This window comes from Anabrus simplex, chromosome 5 (genome assembly GCF_040414725.1).
Source record: "Anabrus simplex isolate iqAnaSimp1 chromosome 5, ASM4041472v1, whole genome shotgun sequence".
In the NCBI taxonomy this organism is placed as follows: Eukaryota; Metazoa; Arthropoda; class Insecta; order Orthoptera; family Tettigoniidae; genus Anabrus; species Anabrus simplex.
In genome coordinates, this window is record NC_090269.1 from 131291178 (window position 1) to 131308318 (window position 17141).

The 17141-nt window shown below is 37.7% G+C and overlaps 1 protein-coding gene across 5 annotated transcripts in view; it reads left to right on the plus strand.

The window, feature by feature from the left end:
- Nucleotides 1-17141, plus strand: part of Uba1 (ubiquitin-like activating enzyme 1) — an 87503-nt gene that overhangs the window by 34969 nt on the left and 35393 nt on the right. For 3 of the 5 annotated variants that reach the window (XM_067147128.2, XM_067147126.2, XM_067147130.2), the window contains exon 3: nt 12509-12578. The exons of 1 other annotated variant lie outside the window; for it this stretch is intronic. The gene's annotated coding sequence lies outside the window, so the exon portion shown is untranslated. The remainder of the gene's footprint in view (nt 1-12508; nt 12579-17141) is intronic. One more of the 5 variants, XM_067147127.2, reaches the window with a different exon arrangement.

Consider the following 17141-nt stretch of genomic DNA (forward strand, 5'->3'; position numbering starts at 1 on the left):
ACCACTTGATTTGGGCATCATTGCAAATTTCAAAGAGCATTATAGGAAAATGGTGGTTCAACATTTAATAACACTGAGTGATGCAGGAAATGAACCTTTCTCCATTAATTTGCTACAAGCAATGGACCTTATTTCTGTTGCCTGGAAGCAGGTGTCATCCTCCACAATCAGTAACTGTTATCGCAAAGCTGCTGTCTTATTAGATGAGGCTGCCTCTAATGATGATTATGGGGACGAAGTTTTGTCTGGCAATGAGCTAACGCTACCAGTGTGTGTAGAATTTGATACTTTTGTGCATTTCGATGATAATTTGGCTCTATGTGGACAACAACCGGATTGCTGACGTATGCCAACAACGCAGTGGTGATGGACCAGCTACAAGCGATAGTGACGGTGATGGAGATTGAGATTGAATTCTTAAACTCATGAACTGAGTGAAGTGTTAAGTGCAGTCTATGTGTGTAGGTGTTACATCAGTGCGAAAAGTTGTAATGAAAATGCTTTGAATTCATTACTATGTTTGCAAAAGGAGGTTTATACTCTTAATGCAAGAAAAGTGGAGCAAGCCAAACTATCTGATTTCTTTAAGGCTGGGCCAAGTTCAAAATAATATTTTCTGTCTTAATGTATTTATTATTTGCAAGGATTTACACATGTAGGTCGATTCCATTGGTTTTTTAGTAAATATGTAATGTATTGTACAAATTGTACAGCAACAGCTGACAAAGCTATAATTACCGTATTAGGAACAAGAAATAATTATTGATTAATGGAACTGAAGAAACTGAATGAGAAACAAAGATCAAGATGGGTGGGGGAAGAGAATGATTAACCCTCTGAAACTCACGTAAATTGAAGTTGCTGTAGAACACGCGTGGTGGCAAAGTGGCCGCATGAAAAGCAATATTTTTCTTTCTGCTTATAATGCATTATTTTGTAACTATGCGGTTATATGAAGCTATAGGCTAACATCATTTGAAAAACAGGCCTATGTAGAATAAACATATATTTAACACAATAAATAATCCATCGCATTGCGATCTGAACTAAGAAAAAATACATATTGCCTTGGGACCATTTAGTGTACACATACAAAAATACCTGGCTCCTTATAAGAAAATGAAAAGAAGGCATAAATATATCCCATGAAATCTAATTAAAAATTAAAAAGTCACAAAATTAAAAATTACAAGTAAAAACATGAATTGAGGAACTTGAAAATAATACTGGGGTAACCTTAGAAAAGTTTCTCATCGAGTTCAAAGTTATTTTTTTTTTTTACAAATCACTAAAATGTAGACTTCGTTCCTTAGATTCAAGTCATCCCTTTGAATATACCGTTTCAGTTTAGATGCCTGCAGTTCCCCCATTTGAGTTTCGCTATGTACATCAACAAGGCACAAGGGCGATCACTTAGAGTTGTAGTACTTTATCTTCAGAAACAGTGCTTCTCTCATTGGTAAACTGTACGTGGTTCGTTCACGAGTTGGAAAGGCAAACACACTATACATCTTAGCTCCAAATGGAAGGACAATTGGATGGTGTTACGCATCACTTGACCAAGCGCCAAAAGTAGATTTTGAGATATTGACACAAATGCAAAATCCTTTGTATTAATTCATATGTCCTGTTAAATGTGAGGTATTATATACCAAAATGAAGATAAAAACATAAATTTTCCTCTTAATGTATTCAGTTTAGGGATATTTGAAGTACATCATTGTAATCTGAGATAATGGTGCTTGGTCACTTGCAGTTACATTAGTTTTTGTTTTGTATCACTTGTCCAACAAATTAAATTGTCATTTAGTGATCGATTTGACTTTTAAAAATTCAGTGCAGTGTAAAATATGGTACTTGTTAACTAATTTTATTGCTTATTTAAGTACAGGATTAAGTTATACATAACAGCATGCAGCATGACAGAAAAATCATAAATTTTAGAATATACAGTAGTATAGAAATTACACTGGTAGATCATAGTATTAAGGCATCATAAACACACAATTTCTCCAAGTGCAGGATTTTAAGAATTTGTGAGTTCAAAATCCATATTTCCACATTCAAACCCATCTATATCATCGTCTATTCCAGGATCACTAAACAAGCCCTATAGAAAGGCTTAGCATCATTGCGAATTAGCTCCATGAGAGAGCGCAGGTCATTTAGTTTTGCTTCTGAAACTGGTTTTCCATTGGGCCATAAGAGTGAGCAGACCATGATCCATTTTCATTCTGAAGCCGCGACCAACTGCAGATTTCTTAATGTTCACTTCAACAGTGCGTTCTGCATCAAAATGCATTTTGAAGAAAATGCCAAAAAGGTTTATCTATCTTCAACTCTATTTCCATACCTGCCAAGTATTCCAGTTATTCCGTAAAATGTACGGATTTTGAGTGTGTTCTACGGTCGTCCGGATGAACAATGTTATTGTACGGATTTTGAATATCTGCGCTTGGTTTCGCTTTCTGTGGTCAAATCCGATTTGTTTGACTTTCGATAGTAGCTGGTAATATGAGATGCAGTGTTTGAAATTTGAACGGTAAATGTATCGATAATCACATTATCGATTATCACTGTGCTTTTGTCACCTGTTTGACCTCAACTGCTACTTATTCACTGAGATGTTTCCAAACAAGTAGCAGGCTGTGATTTTGAAGAAAAGAAATCCGTGGAAAAGTAGCAGGCTGTGAATTTATATATAACAACTTGAGTAACTGCGTCGTGCTTCGTAGCAGCTGTGAAAGGCTTTGTTTGTGTGTGGGTGTGAGTAACATTGGCGGTTGTTCTGAAACTCGTTGAATTGTGTAACAAATTTGTTAGAGATTTAGTATCTTTAGTGGTGTTCGTAATGAGTTAAACTAAGAAAGGATATTATCAGTCTTTTAGGGAGGCGATTTCTGCTTAATTTCCTTGTTTAATACAATCACGGAAAGTGTTCCCAGTGTTAAGTGGAAACAGATGAGCACTCATCAAGATGTAATTTTGTGTTAGTAAATTTCAGGGGTGATCATAACATACATTTGACTTGTATTAGTATTGTTTATAATCTCCCCCCTTGCTGTCGTTTTTCATGATGTCTCAAGACTTGGCGATGCATGCGCGTGTTGTTAAAAGTTTTCCGCTTTACGATCTTCCGGATTTCTCGTTTTGAAAGTTGGCAGGTATGTATTTCTCTCACATGCAGCCAGTTAGCCTTCTCACTGTTTGTGCCTGTCTTCCTGTTTACAAAGTGCTTCTCCAGATGAACTGCACTATGAAAATCCGGTCCAGCCATTCTGTGCACAACAAGCAGGTTCTTTTGGCACATCTTCATTACATTTATGTAGTCTTCGGCGGTATAGAGGCGCTGCTGAAATTTGAAAGCACGTTCTATATCACCAATGTTGCTGTCGTTAGGGAGGAAGCTATGGCCTGGAAATTAAAATATTTGTGTAATAATTTCAATGGTAGGGTGTTGTTCCACAACTGTTTTCAGAAGTAGAACAACCTTTATATTAAGATTCTGGCCTCCGCAAGAATCTGACCATAATATGACTTCTTTGGTTTTGTGCACGTTTTCCGTGAAATGCTTGTACAAGCAGGATCCAACCTCCTGAGCACCTCATCCTGCTTCTCCTTCCAACCAGACATAACAATGACCTTTATTATCTTCCCCACTATGAATCCCTAAGTTATATAACCTCAACTGGCGCTTGTAAAAACCACATCTGTGGGAATACGGGGAAATGGCAGTGGTTTTTTTTATTTTTCAAGGTCAAGACAAAACTTTTTCCAATTTTTCATCCAACTTCGATTTTTCCATATCGGAGGATTTTAGATTCTGGGCATATGCTGCAGGGATTAAAACCTGTGCAGGAATCTGCTACGCAGGAACCTACATTTAGCATCACACGACCAAGTGACTGCACGCTGGTCGTATTGGTCATTTGATGGCGTAATTCAGACTCAGAAATGATGGCGAGTCACTTGATGCAAAACTTCAATTTAATGATTGAGAGGTTGGCGTTTGGTCAAAATTCATTTCGCGTGAAATCATTTTTATAATAAAAGTTCGAACAATAACCTATGTAAAGTTTACACCTTAATCTAAAAAAATCCATTTTGGCGCTTGGTCAATTGATGCATAACACCATCCAATTGATATAGTTTATTCGGAAGGGAAGACCAAGAAAACAGTGGATAGAGACTGTAAGATCAGATTTAAAGGAGAGAGGACACAAATGGGAGGATGTACTGGAACAGAAGATGTATAAAAACAGGAGATGGCGAGCGCTTGTATACCACACCTGGGAAACTGGAGTTTGGAAATGATGATGATCCGGAAGCTCTATTATATTGTTTTAATATTATTTGTACCGTCCACAAACGCGGTACATCTTAAGCATTGAAAGTAACAGTATTTTTAAAAGTAAAATAATGTAATTAATGCAATTTATGTAAACATGTGTGTTACTAAATATTTTTATTTTGCTTTTAAACAAATGGTTTAAAAACATCTAGCTGTTGAATTAATAAACACAGATGAGGCCACAGGTACACGCTAGTAATAAATAACATTCTAATTACTATATGTATTAATAATCTGGACACAATACAGTTATTTGGGGAGAAAACTGCAACTCTCTTTGATTAATTATTCTTAAATGAAGCAGTGCAGAAGCATAATGTTTTTTAATTGCAATAGTTCATTAAAGTTACACACTAACTTTTTATTTGTTAATGTGAGAGGTAGGCTTGCCTAACCAAGCACAGCTTCCTAACAATATGTCTAGTTGAATGTTTGTCAATCTTAGCTGTAAGTCGGAATCAATACTTAATTCATTCCTATATTTGTTTTTTATGTACACAGAGGAAGAAAACTCTCTCACATAGATAAGTTGTGCTAAACAAGGAGAAATATACAGTTTTCTCACAAATCAGATAATATTCCTTTTGCCTCGTTAACCAAAGCTCTGTTAAATCCATCCTCTTGAAAACCTTCTCAAGAATTCAGTCACAGGATAGTTGAATAAATTCATACTTTTCCTCTGTTGGAGATAGTGGCAGGGTGTCTTCAACAGAGAAGGGATCTCTGGTCCAGAATTCAGATTTTAGATTTTCTGGAAAATAAAATTTGAAGTCGGATATTAGGCTCTCGTAATGTTCAATATTATATCATGCACCAGTTCAGGATGTACTTGCACTATTTCGGTTTCAGTCGTGAAACTGCAAGAATGGAAACAACAATGCTGTTTCACTAGTGAAATAAATTTTCTTTCAGTGAAGGCCTTCGTTTTGTCATGGACTGAGAAAAATATGATATGGAGGCCTTTGAAGGCTCTTGTTTATCCGATTCGGAAAACGAAATATCTACCAAATATGTCAGGCGGCAAAACCACACTTCAAGGAAACTCTCCTGTAAGTGTGAATAACTTTCCGATAGAAACATTTGCATTTCTGAACAAAGTTCAAAGAGGTAACTTAAAACATTTCCCTGCGAAAGCTATCACATCTCAGTATGAAACAGTAATCTGTTATGCTTGCTACCCATCTCTTTACATCAAATAAAAAAGTCTTGATTAGTTGCTCTTGATTTGTGACATGTACGATGTTGCATTTGGGAGAAACATCGGATGTTGTGGACAGTGCAGTAATATTGCACGACAATGCAAAACCACATACAGCAGAGTGGGTGTGGCGGCAACTGCTACGCTAGGGATGGGAAGAATTGGAACACCCACCATACTCTCCGGACATTTTCTTTAAGGCTAGACCCTCATAACCCTGCTATAGGCACTTAACATCCAGTTTTTAATGACTGGGTAAGTAGTACAGGCTTATGGCCCCCCAGATCAGCCGACCTCCTTACTGTGATTATCTTTGGGGAACCCAAAAGGGGCAAATTTTACCAAAATAATCCCCGTACTATCAGAAAACTGAAGGCCCAAATATTACCAAAGTGGAATTGTGGGAAGTGGCAAATAATTTGATTTGAGGCATGTCTTGATGTAGGAGGAGGTCAGTATCCAACAGTATTTCAAATAAATGGCAAGTAATAAACCTGTATACGCATACAGTATTATGAATAATACATTTGTGGGGTTATTTTATTCAGTCGTTACTAAATTTCTTGATTTGCCGGTAGTAATTGAACAATCAGCTCGATTCTGTGGTAATGTACTTTCCTCATGTTATCACTTGTCAACCTGCCTCCCCATGCTGCAGTTGAGGGAGAAGTTAGCCAGCGGCAGAATGATTCGAAGTAGCCTATCCTCCTAAAATGAGAGCACTGTATTTATTATGGAAGACTGTAGTATGGGATGAGGTATGCAAAGTGTGGTGCTGAATCTTCTGTACAGTAGTTGGTAAGTGTACATTACACTACACTGTGTCCAACAGAAAAAACTGTCTTCAAATTTTCCAGCTTCTACAATTAAGTAATTTTGACTGCAAATGTATTTTCTAATTTAAATGACTGGTTTTGCTGTGTTGTTAGGATCACTGAAACTACTTTCCCTGAGCCTTATCCAAAATTTTTCCATGTTTGCTTTGAAACAGCTTGTGTTTGGCCATCATGTCTACTTGAAGTCAGTTTGAGGATGGTGCTTTGTAACATTGAGCCGTGGAAAAGAACATGATTTTAAAATGTTATATTGTCTGGGATATTTGTAGTATAATTTTAGAAGAATTAAGCAAACTGGCTACATAATATGGATTATATAGCTGTAACCTTGCATTCAAGAGATGATGGGCTCAACCACCACCATTGGTAGATCTGGTTTTTGGTGGTTTCCCATTTTTTCAGCTGGCTAATGCTAGGTCTGTACCTGAAGTAAGGCCATCCACTTCCTTCTTCCTTCCATGTCTTAGCTCTTTCCTGTTCAACTGTTGCTGACAAAGTATCTGTGTTAGGGCGATGTTCAGCCACTAGTTAAAAAAAAAAATTGGAATGAAGAATGTGGGTCTAAAATATGAGGGTTAGGGCAAGTCATTGCAACCATTTTCTTTCTTGTAAATTGCAGCCCAATTGGAAAATTTGACATATACTGGTGAAAGGATGAGGTGGGAACTACATGTGTGTACATTGAAAAATATGCGAACATTGTGCCTCACATATTTATTACGGTAGTGTACAGGACAGTACTGGTTTCATAGTGCAAAATAATTACAGCCAAACACACCTCCTACATTACAGCACAGCACACATACAGCTGACACAAAACTGGGTCTAAAGGCCCTCAGATAGTCCCCTGCAACATTCACCACACACTGCCAATGATGTGGGAGGCGCTGAATATCATCTGCGTCACCATTTGCTGCATCATATGAATTGGGTCACCTGTTGTCGCCCAGCATTGACAATGTCCTCTCATGTCACAAACCGCCTACCTTTCGTATGATATGAAAGTCGCAAGGTGAAAAGTCCAGAGAGTATGGCGGGTGTTCCAATTCTTCCCATCCCCAGCATCGCAGTTGCTGCCATACCCTCTCTGCTTTATGTGGTTTTGCATTGGCGTACAGTATGATTGCACTCTCCACGAGATCCAGACGTTTCTCCCAAATGCAACATAGTACGTGTCATACCAGAAAGTCCCTGTAGTACTCCATGCTCACTGTTCTGTCTTGTGGAATGAAGTGGCACACAGTGGCACCCCTGATGATCACCATCAATTTTACGGGGGATTCTGATGGAACTTCTGCCGCCTTGGTGATCTGGCATGTCGCCACTCCATGAACTGACGTTTGAATTCCAGTTCATATGCCCTGGCCTAAAATTCATCGATGAAGATTATTCATGACAGGAAGTGGTTGATATCCTGTTGCCAGCGTGCTAGGTTGTCGGGGCATGTTGCATATTGCTGCCACTGTTGAACTTTTGTCGGTGTATGCGATACCCACCGGATGTGATTTGGCTCAGTTGCAGTACTGTCCGCAATATTCTGTGTATGGTGCGTTTGTCGATGCCACTTGCCCTCTCTAACTCCAGTAGCGTCTGTCTTCTTTCAGGAGCTGCACGATGGCGGTACCTGCCACATCGGTCCGCACACTGTCAGGTCGTCCCGAACGTTGCTGATCAGCAGTTGCCACGTGTCCTTGTTGAAACTTTCCTACCCACCATCTTCCTGTACAACACGGGAAAGCATTATTCCCAAGGGCTTCCACCAATTCACTGTGATATTTTCTCGCATTTCTTCCCCCGGAGAACGGCTCTTTTGTTGTATGCTCGGTGCTCAACACTGGTTACTTACATCTCACACAACGCTTGCCACACAACTGATTTCACATTGCTCTCTGTGCTACTACCAGCAATCACAGAGCCATCTTTTGTTCTGAACACACACTATGCCTGCATAGCTTTGATGCAACACATAGCACTTGTATATCTACGAGAAAAAATAGTTGCAATGACTTTTGCCCCAACTCTTGTATAATTTCATGCAGTCAATAACAGTTGAATGAAAAATACATTACATTAAAATCTGGAGTGTTAGAAGACTAGGGAGTTTGTTCAATGATTGTTTCGATGTTAGGCCTCTTTAAACAACAAGCATAATCATCAAGCAACAGGCTTTTTTTTTCTTTTTTTCTTTTTTTTTTGGCAACATTTGTTTTCTCTGGGTTAATTTATTTTTGCAGTAGGGGTAATCTATTGTTTTCTTTTTGTTTTTCAGGAGTTTGCACAGTTAAACATGTATTATTTTTCTCCCTTTGTACACTTGCAAAGGTTATCACTACTGCACCTGTATAATGTTCTGTGTGTTTCTGAACTTGCAGGATGTGATTAGTAATTGCTTGGTTTTTAGTTCCACTTCTGCGTAGGTCTTTTAGGTTATTTTCCCTCGGTATCTTATAAGTTGGTTTCATGTTTCGCTATGGAAATATTTTGAAGTAATCCTGAGTCAGGATTCCATGATAATAGTTCCCTATTTCAAGTTCTTGGAAATCCATTCCTGTTCTATACCTAAATTAAGTTCTCTTCATTAGGACAGGAATAAATTTTGCACTTGCTAACCGAGAGAGCTGTTAGTTATATCTAGTCTCCAGCCAAATAGAATTTTTCCTCCTGACAATATATTTCCATTGCTAAATGTAAAGCACCTGCAATCTAAACATCAATCACATGCAAAATACTCTGTGGAAGACTTTTCTGTTTGCGACCTCGTAACGTTCCATTGTATGTTGACATGTTTTTCTGGATAATCGCACAACTCTCCTCGCTCTTGACCATACAGCTATTTGTAAAATTCCACAGGAATTCATCTGAAAATCTTATTTGCTATATCCCCACCATGAATTCTATAGTAGTACAGAGATATTCTTACACCTGGCATGCCATGATGCCATTTCCAGCCGCACCATCTGATGTTAAAAAATCTTATTTGTGTGTTTGACAGTTTGTCTTGTTAGGATGGAGTGCTTAAACCTCCATGCAGATTTATCAGAATGTGCAGTTGCCACTTATGTCAGTTTCCAGTATTGTTCATATTTTTTTCCTCTTTGATATGTATTGAATTTCAGATTAAAATTTCATTGTGTTAATTCCTGTGTTACGGGCTAGTAATCTTCTCATTTCCTTCTACTTAGTGGAGCTTGTAAACTCTTAGATTTAAGCTTAACTACTGTATGTGTTACAGTAAACATTCTTCGTGTATATAGCTTTGTCCCCTTTTATATACAAACATGGACAAAAGTATTCATAACCCAACCCATCCAAAACAAAATGCTTTATTGCTGGACCAATACGGAGTACAGGTCAAAATTACAAACCCAAACGTATACCTTGTACAGCATTATACATTAAAAAGCACAAAATAAACTGGAAGTGAATAACAGTACATACCAAAGCAACAAATTCGTACTCCGTGACACTAGTTGTCCGGACATAAGTATTCATACCGTATCCCAGAAGAGTTCACAACTCAATGAAGAAACAGATATTACCAACTTGATCAGTAGCGCGTTTGTTTGTTTTTCTTGTATATTATTTCTTTTAACCTGCTGGGCATTGAGAATACCAGTTTCCTTGTTAGTTCAGATGAAATGTTCCCCCACTCTTGTTGTAGTAACTGTTTCAAGTGTGCTTTACTGTGTTATGTGGTGTTTTTTTTAGTTTGGACTCCAATTCACTCCATAGATGTTTGATGGGGTTGGTATCCGGCGATTGTGGAGGTGTTTCTAATGTGTGCGGCGTGTTGTAGAGTAACACAATGTTAAAGAGAGAGAGGTTCCACCTGTTCAATACAATGATATACAGTTGCACAAACTTATGTTACAACATGTTTAATTCGGGACCGGTTTTGACACACATTTGGTGTCATCATTAGCCGATAGGAAAAACAGGGCAAGAAGTATAAAATTACCAACACACAAAAAAACACATTAAAGGATAACTGTAACACATATAACACTTTCATGAAGAAGTGAACAATTGAAGTTCATGTAGATTTTACACTCTTGCTATGAGTGTTAAAAGAACAATTTACAATACCAAAAACAAAATCATGTTATTCGTTACCTAGCAACAAGTGTATTCCTTGCCTAGCAACAATTGTAAATTATGCTGCATCCTTCAAGATCCTTTTTAACCTCAAGATCTAATATATCGACTTCAAAGCTTGCAGCAAGAGTGCTCAAGAACGTCACACAGCTTATGATCTCCACAAAAAATTATCTTCATGGAAAAGTGTTACATTTCACTTGTATCCTTCAGTTCCTTTAACACTCACGGCAAGAGTGTAAAAACTACATGAACTTCAATTGTTCACTTCTTCATGAAAGTGTTGTGTGTTACAGTTATCCTTTAATGTGTTTTTGTATGTGTTGATAATTGTATATTGTTGCCCTGTTTTTTCTATCGGCTGATGACACCAAATATGTGTCGAAACCGGTCCCGAATTAAACATGTTGTAACATAAGTTTGTGCAACTGTATATCATTGTATTAAATAGGTGGAACCTCTCTCTTTTTATCATTGTGATTCTCAGTTCAATACGGATCAATTATGAAGTTTTTTTACTTCAAATAGTGTTGTAGAGTACCCACAAACGAACAATTTCCGCCGTATGTTTGCGGTCATTGACATGTTGGAAGTAAAACTCGTTAGCAAGCCCATGCTTTTTGGCGCTTTTTCAGGATGTTCAAATATTGAAATCTGTCCATAGTCCCCTCGATAAATACCAACTCCCCGACACCTAAAGTGGCCATTAAGCCCCATACCATAACCCCACCCCCGCCGTGCTTCACAGTGGCCACAAGGTTCTGCTCATTGAGCTGTGTGTTAGGGCGTCTCCACACTAAAATGTGTCAATCACTTCGGAAAATATTAAATGTCTCTCATCTGTAAAGATCACTGTCGACAAAAACGCATCTTTCGCCACATATTCTTTTACAAATTGTAGCCTCTTCCGTCGATTCACTTTCGTTATGTGTGGTTTCTTTCTTGGGACCCTAGATCGATACCCAGCATGTTGAAGGACCCTCCTTTCTGTTTTGTGTGACACTGCATGATGGGAATATTCTGCCAGCTGCGATGCTATTGTGGAAGATGTATTGTTTGGTTATTTTTTAATTGTGGTTACTATGAATCTTTCTTCTCGTGCGGTCAGTTTCTTCGGACGTCCACTTCTTTTCTTGCTTATAAGAACATCCTGTCCTTTTAACCTTTGTATGATGCTTTGCACAGTTGGTTTACTTCCTCCAATGATGTTTCCGATCTTGGAATACGATTTTCCTTGGTGGTGAAGGCGTACAATATATTGTCTCTTCAGCAGACGTTTCCCTAGTTTTCCTCGGCATTAGACTAGTACTGTCTCTGACCAGCTGATCAGTCCGTCTCTGTCTGCATCTACTACACAACTAATGCCACGGAACAATACAGGTTTCTGTTTACTTGTTCAAACCCCATTTTTACACATAAGGTATGAATACTTACGTCCAGACAAGTAGTGTCATGGAGTATGCTTTTGTTGCTTTGTTATGTACTGTTATTTACTTCCAGTTTATTTTGTGCTTATTAATGTACACTGCTGTACAATGTATATGTTCAGGTTTGTAATTTTGACCTGTACTCCATATTGGTCCAGTAATAAAGCATTTTGTATTGGATGGGTAGGGGTATGAATACTTTTGTCCATGTCTGTATATAACTGCATGCTGATGTTTTCCTTATCATTGGAAATCCATTTATATATGCCCAGCTTTTGTTTTCTACTAATATTTGAAACTAATTCATTCTGAATATACTTTGTGTGTGTTTTTGTTTTTACTATTGATAGTGAATAATGAGTTCAGAAAGGAGTTTGAAAAATTGAATATGTGCACATTCTTTAGGTAGCAGTATGATTTAGTCTTTACTCATGAATTCCAGACTTCATAAGAACTTTGTTCATCTTGGTCATTGCATATCACTGTGTCTTCACCATTCATTCCTTATTTCTCTATTCTGTCCTCAGTCTTATCTTTCACTGGAATCAGTTTTAACATTCCCATTGTACGGTACCATTTTATTTGTATTGGAATGTTTCAGATTTTATGCAAGTTTCCAGAACATTTTCATTTGCCTGATCTTCCAGGACAAGGATTGTCACGGAACGTAGGTAAATCTGAGCTTTATGTCATGGAATGGATTGTTTGGTTAGGGAGGAATTGGACTGTTTAATTGCACTTAGTAGGTAGTTGTAGTATGGAAATCTTAGGCAAGGAATATTTGTTATATGTTAAAGAATAAAGATGGGACTAATTGTAGTTTTGGTAATGGCAGCTTTGTCTGAAATGGAAACTAACCTGATATTGTCAGAAAAATAAATGTATACAAATGAATGCTGTAGGATGTGGATGGATTGAGGAGAGGAAATTTGACCTCATCTTCAGTCGAAAATTTCTAGTACGTTCTGTGTGCTTGGTAGATTTGAAATAGATCTGGATCTATATTTTTTCATTTCATGGCTGTCGATGTGTAGGACCTGTTTAGATTTCTTTTTGCCTATTGTAGCTGTGTGGAGTGCATTATTATCTAATTTTTGTAGTTATGAGGCAGATGTATCTGTAACCTATCTGGAATTTCATCATTAGGATGTGGAAATATTTAAAATATGGAATTTTCTTTACAGATTAATGCTCTAGTAGAAATCTTTGGACGACTTGTTTGAAAATGTGCACAAATATAAATGTCATATAATAAAAAATTTGTGGTCGATTATCCTTGGTGAAGAGTGATCCACCAAGTAGACTTGTACCTTGTAACAGGTTGGATGGAGGAGAAAAAGTCAAGGAAAGTAGTGTGATGGTCTAAACTAGCAACCAACTGTAAACTGATGTCCATTTTCTGAATTCAAGGCAAACAAGAAAGATGATGATACGAAATGGTGCTGGGCTGAGTGGGTCAGACTGTTGACGAACTGGCCTTCTGATCCTAACTTAGCAAGTTCAGTGCTGTCTCAGTCTGGTGGCATTTGAAGGTGCTCGAATAGTAGAAGAGCCAGCTGGGAAATGTACAAGGGTGGGGGTCATTGTACTGTGTTCAATCAATCACTACTGATCTGCATTTAGGGCAGTCGCCCAGGTGGCAGATTTCCTATCTGTTGTTTTCCTAGCCTCTTCTTAAATGATCTCCACTGACAGCTCGGAACATACCACTTAATCGAGCAGCTAGTTTCCTTTCTCCCAAGTCTCCCCAGCCCAAACTTTTCAACATTTTTGTAACGCTACTCTTTTGTCGGAAATCACCCAGAACAAATCGAGCTGCTTTTCTTTGGATTTTTTCCAGTTCTTGAATCAAGTAATCCTGGTGAGGGTCCCATACACTGGGACCATACTCTAGTTGGGGTCTTACCAGAGACTTATATGCCCTCTCCTTTACATCCTTACTACACACCCTCATAACCATGTGCAGAGATCTGTATCCTTTACTAACAATCATATTTATGCGATTACCCCAATGAAGGTCTTTTCTTATATTAACACTAGGTACTTACAATGATCCCCAAAAGGAACTTTCACCCCATCAATGCAGTAATTAAATTTGAGAGGACTTTTCCTATTTGTGAAACTCACAACCTGACTTTTAACTCCGTTCATCATCATACCATTGCCCACCGTCCATCTCACAACACTATCGAGGTCACCCTGCAGCCGCTCACCATCTTGTAACTTATTTATTACTCTGTACAGAATAACATCATCTGCAAACAGCCTTATCTCTGATTCCACTTCTTTACACATATCATTGATATATATAAGAAAACATAAAGGCCCAATAATACTGCCTTGAGGAATTCCCCTCGTAATTATTACAGGGTCAGATAAAGCTTTGCCTACTCTAATTCTCTGAGTTCTGTTTTCCAGAAATATAGCCATCCATTCACTCTTTTTTCTAATCCAGTTGCACTTATTTCTGCCAGTAGTCTTCCATGATCTACCCTATCAAATGCCTTAGATAGGTCAATCGCAATACAGTCCATTGGGCCTCCTGAATCCAGGATATCTGCTATATCTTGCTGAAATCCTACAAGCTGAGCTTCAGTCGAATAACCTTTCCTAAACCCAAACTGCCTTCTGTCAAACCAGTTATTAATTTTGCAAACATGTCTTAATATATTCAGAAAGAATGCTTTCCCAAATCTTACATAAAATGCATGTCAAACTGATTAGCATGTAATTTTCAGCTTTATGTCTATCACCCTCTCCTTTATACACAGGGGCTACTATAGCAACTCTCCATTCATTTGGTATAGCTCCTTCAACAATAATCAAATAAGTATTTCAGATATGGTTCTCTATCCCAACCCATTGCCTTTAGTATATCCCCAGAAATCTTATCAATTCCAGCTGCTTTTCTAGTTTTCAACTTTTGTATCTTACTGCAAATGTCATTGTTATCATAGGTAAATTTTAATACTTCTTTAGCCTTTGTCTCCTCCTCTATCTGGACATTATCCTTGTAACCAACAATCTTTACATACTGCTGACTGAATACTTCTGCCTTTTGAAGATCCTCGCATACACACTCCCCATGTTCATTAATGATTCCTGGAATGTCCTTCTTTGAACCTGTTTCTGCCTTAAAGTACCTATACATACCCTTCCACTTTTCACTAAAATTTGTATGACGACCAATAATTATGTTTGCCATCATGTTATCCTTAGCTGACTTCTTTGCTAAATTCAATTTCCTAGTAAGTTCTTTCAATTTCTCCTTACTTCCATAACCATTTTTAACTCTATTTCTTTCCACTCTGCACCTCCTTCTTAGTCTCTTTACTTCTCTGTTATAATATAGTGGATCCTTACAATTCCTCACCACCTTTTAAAGGAACAACCCTATTTTCACATTCTTCAACAATTGCTTTAAACCCATCCCAGAGTATGTTTACATTTTTATTTCCCATTTTCCAGCTATCATAGTTACTTTTTAAAAACTCCCTCATGCCTGTTTTATCAGCCATATGGTACTGCCTAATAGTCTTAATTTTAATACCTTCCTTTCTTTCACATTTATTTTTAACTACGACAATAACAGCTTCGTGATCACTAATACCATTTATTACTTCGGTTTCTCTATAGAGATCATCTGGTTTTATCAGCACCACATCCAAAATATTCTTCCCTCTAGTTGGTTCCATTACTTTCTGAATCAGCTGCCCTTCCCATATTAACTTATTTGCCATTTGTTGGTCATGCTTCCTGTCGTTCGGATTACCTTCCCAATTGACATTTGGTAAATTGAGATCATTGCAAGTAATCAACTTCATTTTCCGTATCAAAATTTAATCACTAAGTTTTACAGTATTTAAAATTAAAAAATTTAAATTTAAAAGTATCAAAACGGTGAAAGAATTTTAAATATTGTAAAACTTAGAAATTGAGATCACCTGCTACTATCACATTCCTTTCCATGTCATTTCCAACATAGCTGATTATCTTATCATATAATTCTGAATCTGTGTCAGCGCTACCCTTTCCCTGTCTGTACACTCCAAAGACATCAAGTTGCCTATTATCTTTAGAGAAGAGCCTTACACCCAGAATTTCATGTTTTTCATCCTTAACTTTTTCGTAGCTTACAAATTCTTATTTCACCAAAATGAATACTCCCCCTCCTACCATTCCTATCATATCTCTACGATACACACTCCAGTTCCATGAGAATATTTCTGCATCCGTTGAATCATTTCTCAGCCATGATTCAACTCCTATTGCATTATCTGGTAAGTATATATCTATTAAATTACTTAATTCGATTCCTTTGTTTACAATGCTTGTACAGTGTTGCAATGCACACGGAAGCGAGACTTCATGGGCAAGTTTGGTATAGCAAGAAGTTTCAAGGGCGTCGTTCACTTTCCGTGCAAGTACAAGCATCTAAAGAAATAATGGAAACAGTACAGTAATCCAAAAATAAAGAATTTGTACACGGGAGTCAGCATAATTTGTCCTTGTTTTTGAAAACTGTCCTTTTCTGTCTTTGCGTGAGGTTTTGTTTGCCAGTGATTCATCCAAGTGCATTATTTGAATAATGTAAATACACCTTGTTGGATACATTTCGGAAGTAGTTTTTTCCATGGCATTTGAAAGGTTTAAACTCTCCTTTAAACTACTAGCATAAATGGGTCTTAAAATACTTTGTGATGTGGCACGGGTTGGCATTTCTGAATTACAAAAGAAGTGCCATGTTGGGAAATTGTACAAGGATAGTCACTGTACTGTGTTGTGATGCAGACAGAAACAGGCGCTACACCAGACTCAGTTGAGGCTACTGTAACATTATCATCGTAGTGTACGTGCGTGATACCAGTGTTGCATTCTGTTAACTGGCGCTAACTACCACGTTTCTCTCTGTCTTATTTTTTTAGATGAATCTTGGGAAGAAGAGCGTTTTTCACTCTATTCTGACACATGTTGTATGTACATACCGTCATGGCTTTTCTCACGTAGCTTTTCCAACAACCTAAAGGATGTAAAATAATTATCAAAGAACAAGCTGAGTTGAGTACCTTCTGGTAGTGCCAAAATCTGTTCCATAACAACTGAGCCACCTATTCCTGATTCTGGTATTGTTTCCAGTAGCCACTCTTCAGTAAGGTTCTCCTTGAACTAGTTACCCAAGGCAAGTCGATAGGGAGAGCCCAGAGTTTATACCCAAAACTTATAGGTTTGCCATA